Here is a 13,968-nt window from a genome sequence, read left to right on the forward strand (position 1 = left end):
GCTCGGCTATTCCTGATACAGAGACCTTTTACAATGTTTTTACACACTCCTGAACATTGAAGTTACACCACCAGAAAGGAAAAGTGGTGGAACGATGGAAATCCCGAGGACGGAGACGTTACCGATCTGCAAGTCGAGAAAGAATGGAAACCAAATCTTCCAAACCTCTGGATTTCCTCTGTCCCGTGAAGCAGCCTTGTGTAGAAATCCCGACACTTTCAGCCTCGGTGGCTATCACTGAGGTCGTTAATGGTTATCTGAGGAAGATCCTGCCGCTGAATGCACTTGGGCAAATCATCAGGAGACACGGCCGGCAGCTCCGGTGAAATCACCGACCAATTATGTCCCAGATGTGCTCAATGGGAGACAAGTCAGGAGACGCTGCAGTACGTAGCAGCACGTTTAGGCCACAGAAACTCTTCATAGTAACACGAGCAACATGCGTCCCGACATAATGTTGAAGAACGGCTCCTGGGACACTTTGGAGAAGTGGCCGCACCTCTGGTTCTACCATCAAATCAATGTAACGCTAAGCTGTTAATGTACCTGGGATGAAGACTAGAGGGGTTCTGCTACCGTACAATATGCCACGTCTTCCAGTCATTGCCCATGGTGTCTCCAGACCAAAATCTGGGGTACCATTGCCTCTAAGATAATAGCTGGACCCATCACTGAAGAGGATAGACCTCCATTCCAGCCTCCAGTGTCCATCTGGAGACCACATAGGCTAAGCCAAGAAATGGCCTTCACGAAGAAACATCCTACTCCCAGGATTATGGTGTCTGGTGTCACACCATAATTCCAGGAGTAGGACTAGAGTGATGTTCCCTCGTGAAGGCCTCTTCCTGTCATTGCCTATGGGGTCTCCAGACCAAACTCTGGATATCATTGCATCTAAGATGATAGCCAGACTCATCACTGAAGAGGATAGACCTCCATTCCAGCCTCCAGTGTCCATCTGGAGACCACATAGGCTAAGCTAAGAAATGGCCTTCATGAAGAAACATCCTACTCCCAGGATTATGGTGTGTGGTGGTATATTGCATGGTAGCTAGACAACTCAAGTCTCCATTCCAGTTGCATTAATAGCTCTGCGTTACATGGATGTGGTGGTGGATTCATGTCTCCAAAATGTCCCAAAAGACATTTTTCAACACAACATCAGACCGCATGTCCCCCGTGCTACTGTGAGCAGGCTGCACAACTTAACCTTGCTCCCACGGCTGCAGCATCTCCGGACTTGTCTCCCATCGAGCACATATGGACATTATTGGTCAGTGACTACACAGGAGCTGCCAGCAGCTGATCCTGATATATCCAAGTGCATTCCGCAGCCGAACCTTCCTCGGACGACCATTAATAACCTCAGTGATCACAGTGCCAGGATTTCTGCATGTGGCTCATGCTCCAAACTGAGGAAATTAAAATCTTTTGAAAAATGTTGTTTCCATTTTTTCACTATTCTGAAGTTCTCCATGCTCGAACGCTACGTCATCACCTCTACTGAGCCATTAGTACAAGAAAAGTTGCCTCCATTTTGTTCAAAGTCATATAAATAAGTCACAAAAAGTTCTGGGATTTTGTTCTGTTGAGAAATGAACTTTAAGGGCCTATAAATCCACTGTATGTCAGGATGACGACGTATACACTGAAAAGTGAGCATGGAGGATAGCGTAGATGCCTATAGTGAAGCATAGTGGGGACTCGGTGGTGTCTTCAGTGAAGCATGGCAGTGGCTTGGTAATATGTACAGTGAAGCATGGCAGGGGATCAGTGATGTCTACAGTGAAGCATGATGAGGGCTCGGTGATTTCCATAGGAAAGCATGGCGGTGGCTTGGTGATACACACAGTGAAGCATGGTGGTGACTCAGTGATAACTACAGTGAAGCATGGTGTTGGCTTTGAGGATATCCACAGTGAAACATGGAGGCGGATCAGTGATATCTACAGTGAAATATGGTGGTGGCTTAGTGATGTCTACAGTGGAGGGTGGCAGGTACTCAGTGATGCCTACAGTGGAAACTTGGCAGTGGCTTGGTGATGCCTACAGTTATGTTTGGCGGTGGCTTAATAATGACTACAGGGAAGCATGGTAGGGCTTGGTGATGCCTAGAGGTAAGCATGGCTTGGACTCGGTGATGCCTACAGTGAAGCATGGTAGTGGCTCGGGTTAATCTACAGTGAAACTTGGTGGTGGCTCAGTGATGTCGGCAGTAGTTAGTGATTTCAACAGTGAAGCATAGCAGTGGCGTCCACAATGAAGTATGGTGGGGGCTCTGTGTTGTGTACAGTGAAGCATGGTGGTGGCTCTGTGTCTCCTAAAGTGAAGCTTAGCAGTGACTTGGTGATTTTCTGTGGCTGGAAACCTGCAGCATGTGGATGGTGAGATAGATTCATGAAAATCCTAGAGAAAAACCTCCTCCCTTCTGTGAGGAAGCTGCAACTCAGGCGTCATCGGAGCTTCAGCAGGAGAATGATCACAGCCATAATTCACAGTCCGCCACAGCCTGGCTTCCGATGTAGACCTAGAAGATTCTGGAGCAGCCGGCACAGTTGCCTGGCTGGAACTCAATTGAAAGTCTTTGGTGGGAGGTGAAGAAGGCGGCCGCAGCAAACACGAAAACATTACGTTCTGTTCACAGAAAATCACATATTTTACGTAGCTTTTTTTCTGCCTGTAGTAATAGTGCACATGTTCATAGTGACGTGAGGCAAATCATGAATGGCCTAAGATTTTTCAAAATCGCTAGCAGAAGTCAGTGTCTGGCTATGCATCCCGTCTGCAGATGGTCATAACTGCCAGAGGGGCAGCAAGTCATAACTGCCAGAGGGGCAGCCAGTCATAACTGCCAGAGGGGCAGCCAGTCATAACTGCCAGAGGGGCAGCCAGTCATAACTGCCAGAGGGGCAGCCAGTCATAACTGCCAGAGGGGCAGCAAGTCATAACTGCCAGAGGAGCAGCAGGTCATAACAGCCAAAGTAGCAGCAGGTCATAGCAGCCAGATGAGCAGCAGATCATAACAGCCAGAGGAGCAGCAAGTCATAACTGCCAGAGGAGTAGCAGGTCATAGCAGCCAGATGAGCAGCAGGTCATAGCAGCCAGATGAGCAGCAGGTCATAGCAGCCAAATGAGCAGCAGGTCGTAGCAGCCAGTGGAGCAGCAGGTCATAGCATCCAGAGCAGCAGAAGGTCATAATTACCAGAGGAGCAGAAGGTCATAGCGCAAGAGGAGCAGCAGGTCATAACAGCCAGAGGAGCAGCAGGTCATAATAGCCAGAGGAGCAGCAGGTCATAGCAGCCAGAGGAGCAACAGGTCATAGCAGCCAAAGGAGCAGCAGGTCATAGCACCCAAAGGAGCTATAGGTCATAGCAGCCAGAGGAGCATCAGGTCATAACTGCCAGAGAAGCAGCAGGTCATAACTGCCAGAGAAGCAGCAGGTCATAGCAGCCAGAGGAGCAGCAGGTCATAGTAGCCAGAGAAGCAGCAGGTCATAGCAGCCAGAGGGCTAGAAGGTCATAGCAGCCAGAGAAGCAGCGGGTCATAACAGCCAGGAGCATCAGGTCATAGTAGCCAGAGAAGCAGCAGGTCATAGCAGCCAGAGAAGCAGCAGGTCATAACAGCCAGAGGAGCAGCAGGTCATAGCAGCCAGAGGAGCAGCAGGTCATAGCATCCAGAGGAGCAGAAGGTCATAACAGCCAGAGGAGCAGCAGGTCATAACAGCCAGAGGAGCAGCAGGTCATAGTAGCCAGAGGACCAGCAGGTCATAGCAGCCAGAGAAGCAGCAGGTCATAGCAGCCAGAGGAGCAGCAGGTCATAGCAGCCAGAGGAGCAGCAGGTCATAACTGACAGAGAAGCAGCAGGTCATAGTAGCTAGAGAAGCAGCAGGTCATAACAGCCAGAGGTGCTCTACTAAGCACTAAAGGCACTGGTCATGGAAGGATGAATAATTCTGATTGTGACTGTATATACAGACCATTTACATACGTCTAATGCAGAGACCTTTTATATACAGTACGCCTTTATGTCAGACACCGTATACCCCAGTCCCTGTTTCTAATGACCTTGGATTTAGTTCTTATACACAAGAAATCCATTATCAATAATAGAAATATTTTTTTTTAATATCCAGGCCACTCATCTCTTCATCGTACATCTAATAATACACATCTATCACATTGTTCATATACACAGGTCACACACAGTCATGGCCAAAAGTTTTGAGAATGACACAAATATTATATTTTCACATGATCTGCTGGCCTCTGGTTTTTATGTGTGTTTGTCAGATGTTTTTTACACATACAGAAATATAATTGCAATCATATTATGAGTAACCAAAGGTTATATTGACAGTTAGAATGAGTTAATGCAGCAAGTCAATATTTGCAGTGTTGACCCTTCTTCTTCAGGACCTCAGCAATTCTCCCTGGCATGCTCTCAATCAACTTCTGGATCAAATCCTGACTGATAGCAGTCCATTCTTGCAAAATCAATGCTTTTATTTTGTCTGAATTTGAAGGTTTTTGTTTGTCCACCCGTCTCTTGATGATTGACCACAAGTTCTCAATGGGATTAAGATCTGGAGAGTTTCCAGGCCATGGTCCCAAAATCTCTATGTTTTGTTCCCTGAGCCATTTAGTTATCACCTTTGCTTTATGGCAAGGTGCTCCATCGTGTTGAAAAAGGCATTGTTGATCGCCAAACTGCTCTTGGACGGTTGGGAGAAGTTGCTCTTGGAGGACATTCTGGTACCATTCTTTATTCATGGCTGTGTTTTTAGGCAAGACTGAGAGAGAGCCCATTCCCTTGGCTGAGAAGCCACCCCACACATGAATGGTTTCAGGATGCTTGACAGTTGGCATGAGACAAGACTGGTGGTAGCGCTCACCTGGTCTTCTCCGAACAAGCCGTTTTCCAGATGTCCCAATCGAAAAGGGGATTCATCAGAGAAAATGACTTTACCCCAGTTCTCAGCAGTCCACTCCCTGTACCTCTTGCAGAATATCAGTCTGTCCATGATGTTTTTCCTGGAGAGAAGTGGCTTCTTTGCTGCCCTCCTTGAGACCAGGCCTTGCTCCAAGAGTCTCCGCCTCACAGTGCGTGCAGATGCACTCACACCTGCCTGCTGCCATTCCTGAGCAAGCTCTGCACTGCTGGTATCCCGATCCCGCAGCTGAAACACTTTTAAGAGATGGTCCTGGCGCTTGCTGGTCTTTCTTGGGCGCCCTGGAGCCTTTTTGGCAACAAGGGAACCTCTCTCCTTGAAGTTTTTGATGATGCGATAGATTGTTGACTGAGGTGCAATCTTTCTAGCTGCGATACTCTTCCCTGTTAGGCCATTTTTGTGCAGTGCAATGATGACTGCACGTGTTTCTTTAGAGATAACCATGGCTAACAGAAGAGAAACAATGATGCCAAGCACCAGCCTCCTTTTAAAGTGTCCAGTGGTGTCATTCTTACTTAATCATGACAGATTGATCTCCAGCTCTGTCCTCATCAACACCCACACCTGTGTTAATGGAGCAATCACTGAAACGATGTTAGCTGGTTCTTTTAAGGCAGGGCTGCAATGATGTTGAAATGTGTTTTGGGGGATAAAGTTCATTTTCTAGGCAAATATTGACTTTGCAAGTAATTGCTGTTAAGCTGATCACTCTTTATAACATTCTGGAGTATATGCAAATTGCCATTAGAAAAAATGAAGCAGTAGACTTTGTAAAAATTACTATTTTTGTAATTCTCTAAACTTTTGGCCATGACTGTACGTACCTTTATACACTGACTTCTTGTACTTTCTCTGTTACTCAGATCTTTCACCTCTTTAATCCTATTTACCCCAGTATCTCCGTATTGTGTTATACACAGATCTCACACCCTCATAAAGCTTTCATTAGTTCCTCATACTTCCAATTCTTTCTATACAAACATTACAAATAACTGTAATACAAAGAAGCCGCACGTACTACAACTACTATAGTCATATTCCTAATATACAGAAAGCTCAACTCTTTATCTGCTCCTACTACAGAAATACCGGGACCCCGATCTCCTAATACACAGATACAGGGACCCCGATCTCCTCCTGATACACAGATACAGGGACACCAATCTCCTCCCAATACACAGATACAGGGACCCCGATCTCCTCCTAATACACAGATACAGGGACCCCGATCTCCTCCTAATACACAGATACAGGGACCCCGATCTCCTCCTGATACACAGATACAGGGACCCCGATCTCCTCCTGATACACAGATACAGGGACCCCGATCTCCTCCTGATACACAGATACAGGGACCCCGATCTCCTAATACACAGATACAGGGACCCCGATCTCCTCCTGATACACAGATACAGGGACCCCGATCTCCTCCTGATACACAGATACAGGGACCCCGATCTCCTCCTAATACACAGATACAGGGACCCCGATCAACTCCTGATACACAGATACAGGGACACCGATCTCCTCCCGATACACAGATACAGGGACCCCGATCTCCTCCCGATACACAGATACAGGGACCCCGATCTCCTCCCGATACACAGATACAGGGACCCCGATCTCCTCCCGATACACAGAAACAGGGACCCCGATCTCCTCCCGATACACAGATACAGGGACCCCGATCTCCTCCCGATACACAGATACAGTGGGTACGGAGTACGGAATTCAGATCCCTTTACATTTTTCACTCTTTTTTTCATTGGAGCCATTTTGTAAATTCAGAACAGTTCATTTTTTGATAGAAAAAACAAAATGTTGAAATTTTTGCAAATTTATTAGAAAAGAAAAAATGAAATCTCACATGGTCATAAGTATTCAGCCCCTTTGCTCAGTATTAAGTAGGAGCACCTTTTGAACTTGTACAGCCATGAGTCTTCTTGGGAATGACGCCACAAGTTTTTCACCCCTGGATTTGGGGATCCTTGGTCATTCATAGAATCATAGAATCGTAGAGTTGGAAGGGACCTCCTGGGCCATCTGGTCCAACCCCCTGCTCAAAGCAGGATTCGCTAAATCATCCCAGTTAGATGTCTGTCCAGCCTCTGTTTGAAGACTTCCATTGAAGGAGAACTCACCACTTCTCGTGGCAGCCTGTTCCACTCATTGATCACTCTAACTGTCAAAAAGTTTTTTATAATATCTAATCTGTGTCTCCTCCCATTCAGCTTCATCCCATTGCTTCTAGTCTTTCCTTGTGCAAATGAGAATAAAGTTGATCCTTCTACAATGTGACAGCCCTTTAGATATTTGTAGACAGCTATTAAGTCTCCTCTCAGTCTTCTCTTTTGCAAACTAAACATTCCCAAATCCTGCAACCTTTCCTCATAAGACAGGGTTTGCAGACCGGTCACCATTCTGGTCGCTCTTTTCTGAACTTGCTCCAGTTTGTTGATGTCTTTTTTAAAATGTGGTGCCCAAAATTGGACACAATATTCCAGATGAGGTCTGACCAAAGAGGAGTAGAGGGAAATAATGACTTCACGTGATCTAGACTGTATGCTTCTGTTAATACATCCTAGAATTGCATTTGCCTTTTTTGCTGCTGCATCACACTGTTGACTCATATTCAGTCTGTGATCTATTAGTATACCCAAGTCTTTTTCACATGTGCTGTCACTTAGCCCTATTCCTCCCATTCTATATATGCTTTTTTCATTTTTATTGCCCAGATGTAGTACTTTGCATTTCTCCCTGTTAAAAACCATTCTGTTAGTTGCTGCCCACTTCTCCAGTTTATTTAAATCTTTTTGAATCCTCTCTCTCTCTTCTCTAGTATTAGCTATCCCTCCTAGCTTTGTGTCATCAGCAAATTTAATCAGTTTACCCTCAATTCCTTCATCTAAATCGTTGATAAAGATGTTGAACAATACAGGGCCCAGGACAGAGCCCTGTGGTACCCCACTTGAGACATTCTTCCAACTGGATGTGCAGCCATTTACGACCACTCTTTGGGTCCGATCACTAAGCCAGTTATGAATCCACCTAACAGTTGCCTTGTCCATTCCATACTTAGTCATTTTTTCAATAAGGATTGTATGAGAGACTTTGTCAAATGCTTTGCTGAAGTCAAGATATACTATATCTACAGCATTTCCTTGATCCACCCAATCAGTAATACCATCATAGAAGGAAATTAAATTAGTCTGACATGACTTATTAGTTACAAACCCATGCTGACTCTGTTTAATCATTTCATTCTTATCCAGGTACTGACATACATGTTGTTTAATAATTTGTTCAAAGATCTTTCCTGGTATAGAAGTCAGACTCACCGGCCTATAGTTGCCTGGGTCCACCTTCTTCCCCTTTTTGAAGATAGGAACAACATTTGCTCTTCTCCAGTCTTCTGGCACTTCTCCTGTTCTCCAAGAATTTTCAAAGATTATGGAGAGGGGTTCAAAAATTTCTTCTGCTATCTCCTTCAGTACTCTGGGGTGTAATTCATCTGGACCTGGAGACTTGAATACATTTAGGTTAGCTAAGTGTTTCCTCACTATCTTTCTGTTTATAGATATCCTGGATTCTTCTATTCCCTTAATAGGACAGTGAATAACAGTTGATGTTACATTTCCTTTCTGAGAGAAAACAGATGCAAAATAGGAATTTAAAAGTTCAGCCTTCTCAACATCCTGTCTTACCATTTCATCATTTTCATCCTGTAAAAATCCTATAGCATCTTTGACTTTTGACTTTTCTTTTACTTTTGACATATCCCCAAAATCCTTTATTATTGCTTTTGACATCTCTTGCAAGCCTCAATTCATTTTCAGCTTTAGATAATCTGATTTGTGCCTTGCAGGTTCTGCAGACAGCATTATATTCTTCTTTAGATATGCCACCTTCTTTCCATTTTATAAACATTTTTTGCTTCCTTTTTAGCATGTGCTTAAGTTCTGTGTTCATCCATCCTGGTTTCCTTAAATGCTTTCTATTCTTCCCTCTTTTCGGAATTGTTAACAATTCCTTGCAGATCCTCTCCAGTTCCGTCAGGTTGGATGGTGAACGTTGGTGGACAGCCATTTTCAGGTCACTCCAGAGATGCTCAATTGGGTTTAGGTCAGGGCTCTGGCTGGGCCAGTCAAGAATAGTCACAGAGTTGTTCTGAAGCCACTCCTTTGTTATTTTAGCTGTGTGCTTAGGGTCATTGTCTTGTTGGAAGGTGAACCTTCGGCCAAGTCTGAGGTCCAGAGCACTCTGGAAGAGGTTTTCATCCAGGATATCTCTGTATTTAGCCGCATTCATGTTTCCTTCAATTTCAACCAGTCGTCCTGTCCCTGCAGCTGAAAAACACCCCCATAGCATGATGCTGCCACCACCATGTTTCACTGTTGGGATTGTGTTGGGCAGGCGATGAGCAGTGCCTGGTTTTATCCACACATACTGCTTAGAATTATCACCAAAAAGTTCTATCTTCATCTCATCAGACCAGAGAATCTTATTTTTCATAGTCTGGGAGTCCTTCATGTGTTTTTTAGCAAACTCTATGCATTCTTTCATATGTCTTGCACTGAGGAGAGACTTCCGTCGGGCCACTCTGCCATAAAGGCCCGACTGGTGGAGGGCTGCAGTGATAGTTGACTTTGTGGAACTTTCTCCCATCTCCCTACTGCATCTGTGGAGCTCAGCCACAGTGATCTTGGGGTTCTTTATCTCTCTCACCAAGACTCTTTTCCCATGATTGTTCAGTTTGGCTGGACGGCCAGATTTAGGAAGACCTCTGGTGGTCCCAAACTTCTTCCATTGAAGGATTATGGAGGCCACTGTGCTCTTAGGAACCTTGAGTACTGCAGAAATTCTTTTGTAACCTTGGCCAGATCTGTGCCTTGCCACAATTCTGTCTCTGAGCTCCTTGGCAGTTCCTTTGACCTCATGATTCTCATTTGATCTGACATGCACTGTGAGCTGTGAGGTCTTATATAGACAGGTGTGCGCCTTTACAAATCAAGTCCTATCAGATTAACTAAACACAGGTGGACTCCAATGAAGGAGTAGACCCATCTCAAGGAGGATCACAAGGAAATGGACAGCATGTGACTTATATATGAGTGTCTGAGCAAAGGGGCTGAATACTTATGACCATGGGATATTTCAGGTTTTTTATTTTTAATAAATGTGCAAAAATTTCTACATTTCTGTTTTTTTCAGTCAAGATGGGGTGCAGAGTGTACATTAATGAAAAAAAAAATGAACTTTTCTGAATTTACCAAATGGCTGCAATGAAACAAAGAGGGAAAAAATTATAAAGGGGTCTGAATACTTTCTGTACCCAGTGCAAACGGACACTGTAAAAATACATTTTTTTCCTGTTAAACCTGTTCTGACAGTGTCATGTATAGGACATACTGACCTGTCAATCATCTGTGCACTTTTATAGTGAGTGTGACAACGAATATACTGCTGTCATAATAAAATCAGCCTCCAGTCACTGCCTGACCTACAGAAGTGACATCACCGTCCGGTCTGACCAGCTGCCTACAAGTGCGGCAACCTATCTGCTCCAAGTATGACAGTCTCCAGTGTATAACATCCAGCCCCTTTGGTGTATGACATCCGGCCCCTCGCCCCTCCGGTGTATGACATCCGGCCCCGCGCCCCTCCGGTGTATGACATCCGGCCCCTCCGGTGTAAGACATCCGACCCCTCCGGTGTATGACATCCGGCCCCTCCGGTGTATGACATCCGGCCCCTCCGGTGTATGAAATCCAACTCCTCCGGTGTATGACAACCGGCCCCTCCGGTGTATGACATCCAACCCCTCCGGTGTATGACATCCGGCCCCTCCGGTGTATGACATCCGGCCCCTCCGGTGTATGACATCCGGCCCCTCCGGTGTATGACATCCGGCCCCTCCGGTGTATGACATCCGGCCCCTCCGGTGTATGACATCCAACCCCTCCGGTGTATGACATCCAACCCCTCCGGTGTATGACATCCAACCCCTCCGGTGTATGAAATCCAATCCCTCCGGTGTATGACATCCGGCCCCTCGCCCCTCCGGTGTATGTCATCCGGCCCCTCTGGTGTATGACATCCTGCCCCTCCGTTGTATGACATCCAACCCTTCCGATGTATGACATCCAGCCCCTCTGGTGTATGACATCCGACCCCTCTGGTGTATGACATCCGGCCCCTCCGGTGTATGACATCCGGCCCCTCCGGTGTATGACATCCGTCCCCTCCGGTTATGACATCCGGCCCCTCCGGTGTATGACATCCGGCCCCTCCGGTGTAAGACATCCGGCCCCTCTGGTGTATGAAATCCAATCCCTCCGGTGTATGACATCCGGCCCCTCGCCCCTCCGGTGTATGACATCCGGCACCTCTGGTGTATGACATCCGGCCCCTCCGATGTATGAAATCCAACCCCTCCGGTGTATGACATCCGGCCCCTCCGGTGTATGACATCCAACACCTCCAGTGTATGACATCCGGCCCCTCACCCCTCCGGTGTATGACATCCGGCCCCTCCGGTGTAAGACATCCGGCCCCTCTGGTGTATGAAATCCAATCCCTCCGGTGTATGACATCCGGCCCCTCGCCCCTCCGGTGTATGACATCCGGCCCCTCGCCCCTCCGGTGTATGACATCCGGCCCCTCTGGTGTATGACATCCGGCCCCTCTGGTGTATGACATCCGGCCCCTCCGATGTATGACATCCGGCCCCTCCGATGTATGACATCCAGCCCCTCCGGTGTATGACATCCGGCCCCTCCGGTGTATGACATCCAACACCTCCGGTGTATGACATCCAACCCCTCGCCCCTCCAGTGTATGACATCCGGCCCCTCACCCCTCCGGTGTGTGACATCTGGCCCCTTGCTCCTCCAGTAAAAGACATCCGGCCCCTCCGGTGTATAACATCCAGCCCCTTGCCCCTCCGGTATAAGACATCCGGCCCCTCTGGTGTGTGAGACATCCGGCCCCTCACCCCTCCGGTGTGTGACATCTGGCCCCTTGCCCCTCCAGTAAAAGACATCCGGCCCCTCCGGTGTATGACATCCGGCCCCTCCGGTGTATAACATCCAGCCCCTTGCTCCTCCGGTATAAGACATCCGGCCCCTCCGGTGTGTGAGACATCCGGCCCCTCGCCCCTCCGGTGTATGACATCCGGCCCCTCCGGTGTATGACATCCAGCCCCTCCGGTGTATAACATCCAGCCCCTTGCCCCTGCGGTATAAGACATCCGGCCCCTCCGGTGTGTGAGACATCCGGCCCCTCACCCCTCCGGTGTATGACATCCGGCCCCTCACACTTGGTGTATAATATCTTTCCCCCGGTGTATAACCTCCAGCCCCGCACCATGCCATCTGCCTTTACTAACGTGACAGAGTGGCCGGTGGTGCTGCGCTCCCTGATACCTGCGCGGTCCTGTATTAGGAGCCTCCGGGGTAACAAGTCCATTCATGACTCCTGATGATGTCACCAGCCTGATGTCATCCGACCAATAGCCAATGAGGACACGGCGCACCTGCCTAAACTGCGCTCATCCCCATCTAGACTATTTATATGTGTCCTTATGCTCAGACGAGTAAAGGAGTCAGACACGGGGGTCCGGTTCAGGTACGGAGACAGGGGGCTCCTTCTGCCTTGTAAGAAATAACCAAGAGCCTTGGAGAATGTGAGTAGAGTCCCCTGACGATTACTCCAGAGCGGGAATCAGAAAGGCGCCAGCCGGCCAGTTGATGGTGGCACCGTGAGAGGTTTTTCCGCGCACTATGACCTCATCTCTCATTAATGGCTTTGTCTCCATTCAGCCCCGGGCAGGAAGCGTGTCATTACTATAAAACACGGCCCCTGTCAGGTCTTCCTCATTTAACATGACTAATTACAAGGCTGCCTCACTCAGCGAGCTCTCCTGGGGACGGACGGATCGTAAACCATCACCGGATGATTTCTCCGAATCAAAAAAAAAAATCCTAATCGATCTCATCAGCTCACAGCATTGATATCAATTCATTTTCCGCTATGGCTTTTAACGGATCTGTGGAAAATTGAGAAAATTGCCTTCAAATGCGTTCCCAAATCTCTCCCCAAGGCTCCGTGTATGTGTTATATACAAAGGAAGGTGGTCAGAAAATATGCGTACTGCCACTTTAAATCACTCACAGTCATGCAGGGAAGACACGCCCACTTTACCGTCAGCTCAGTCTTAGTGCAGAGCGCCATGGTCTTTCATTGCAACACGACGAAAAGCGCCCGTAAGAGGCATTTATCTAAAAAAACCACTCCGTATTCCTTCATTCACCTGATCGCTGCTTCCATCCATGCAGAAATGGAGAAAAAGCAGAAGTTTCCCTTTAAGACTCATGGAGGCAGTCAGTAAGGTTGTACAGTTTCAGGTTGGTGTAAAGTCACATTGTTTAGAATCCGATATGTATGAGGGTATGTTCCCACGGTCAGTAATCGCTGCGGGTTGGACGCTGTTACAGCATAGTGGATGGGAGTTCAAGAAATCCCATTCCCACTATGGGTGCACCGGCACCCTCGGCTCACCTGCGGAGACGGACATGCGGCGGCGTCTTTCCAGACCGCAGCATGTCTATTTATCTTGCAGAGACGCGATAAATCTCACCCGTACAATATACAGGACGCGGTAATCCGTACGGTTCAATGAACACATGCGGAATCGCCGGCAGCACTTCGGATGCAGCCAGACATGTGCTGCATCCACAGCGCTACCTAATACTGAACGCGTGCACCTACCCTAAGTGTCTGCTGTCATAGGGGAAGTCACTCAGGTGTGGACCTGCATCACATCTCATAACGCAAAGTGAAAATGCTCATTAAAGACAGAGCTGTAAATGCTGCAACTACAACGGCAACATTAGACAGATTTCATAGTTAGTAATGATGAGCAAGCGTACTCGTCACTGCTCGATCGAGCATCAGGGTGCTCAGACACACTCGTTATTCGATCAAGCATCAGGGTGCTCAGACGTGCTCATTACTCCGTT

At 47.5% G+C, this 13,968-nt stretch overlaps 1 protein-coding gene across 4 annotated transcripts in view; it reads left to right on the top strand.

Moving 5' to 3' along the window:
• FBXL16 (F-box and leucine rich repeat protein 16) overlaps nucleotides 1-13,968 on the top strand; it is a 153,842-nt gene that overhangs the window by 105,038 nt on the left and 34,836 nt on the right. The window lies entirely within an intron of this gene.

The sequence above is a fragment of the Dendrobates tinctorius genome, unplaced genomic scaffold (assembly GCF_039654945.1).
Source record: "Dendrobates tinctorius isolate UK_male_01 unplaced genomic scaffold, ASM3965494v1 ptg000257l, whole genome shotgun sequence".
In the NCBI taxonomy this organism is placed as follows: domain Eukaryota; kingdom Metazoa; phylum Chordata; class Amphibia; order Anura; family Dendrobatidae; genus Dendrobates; species Dendrobates tinctorius.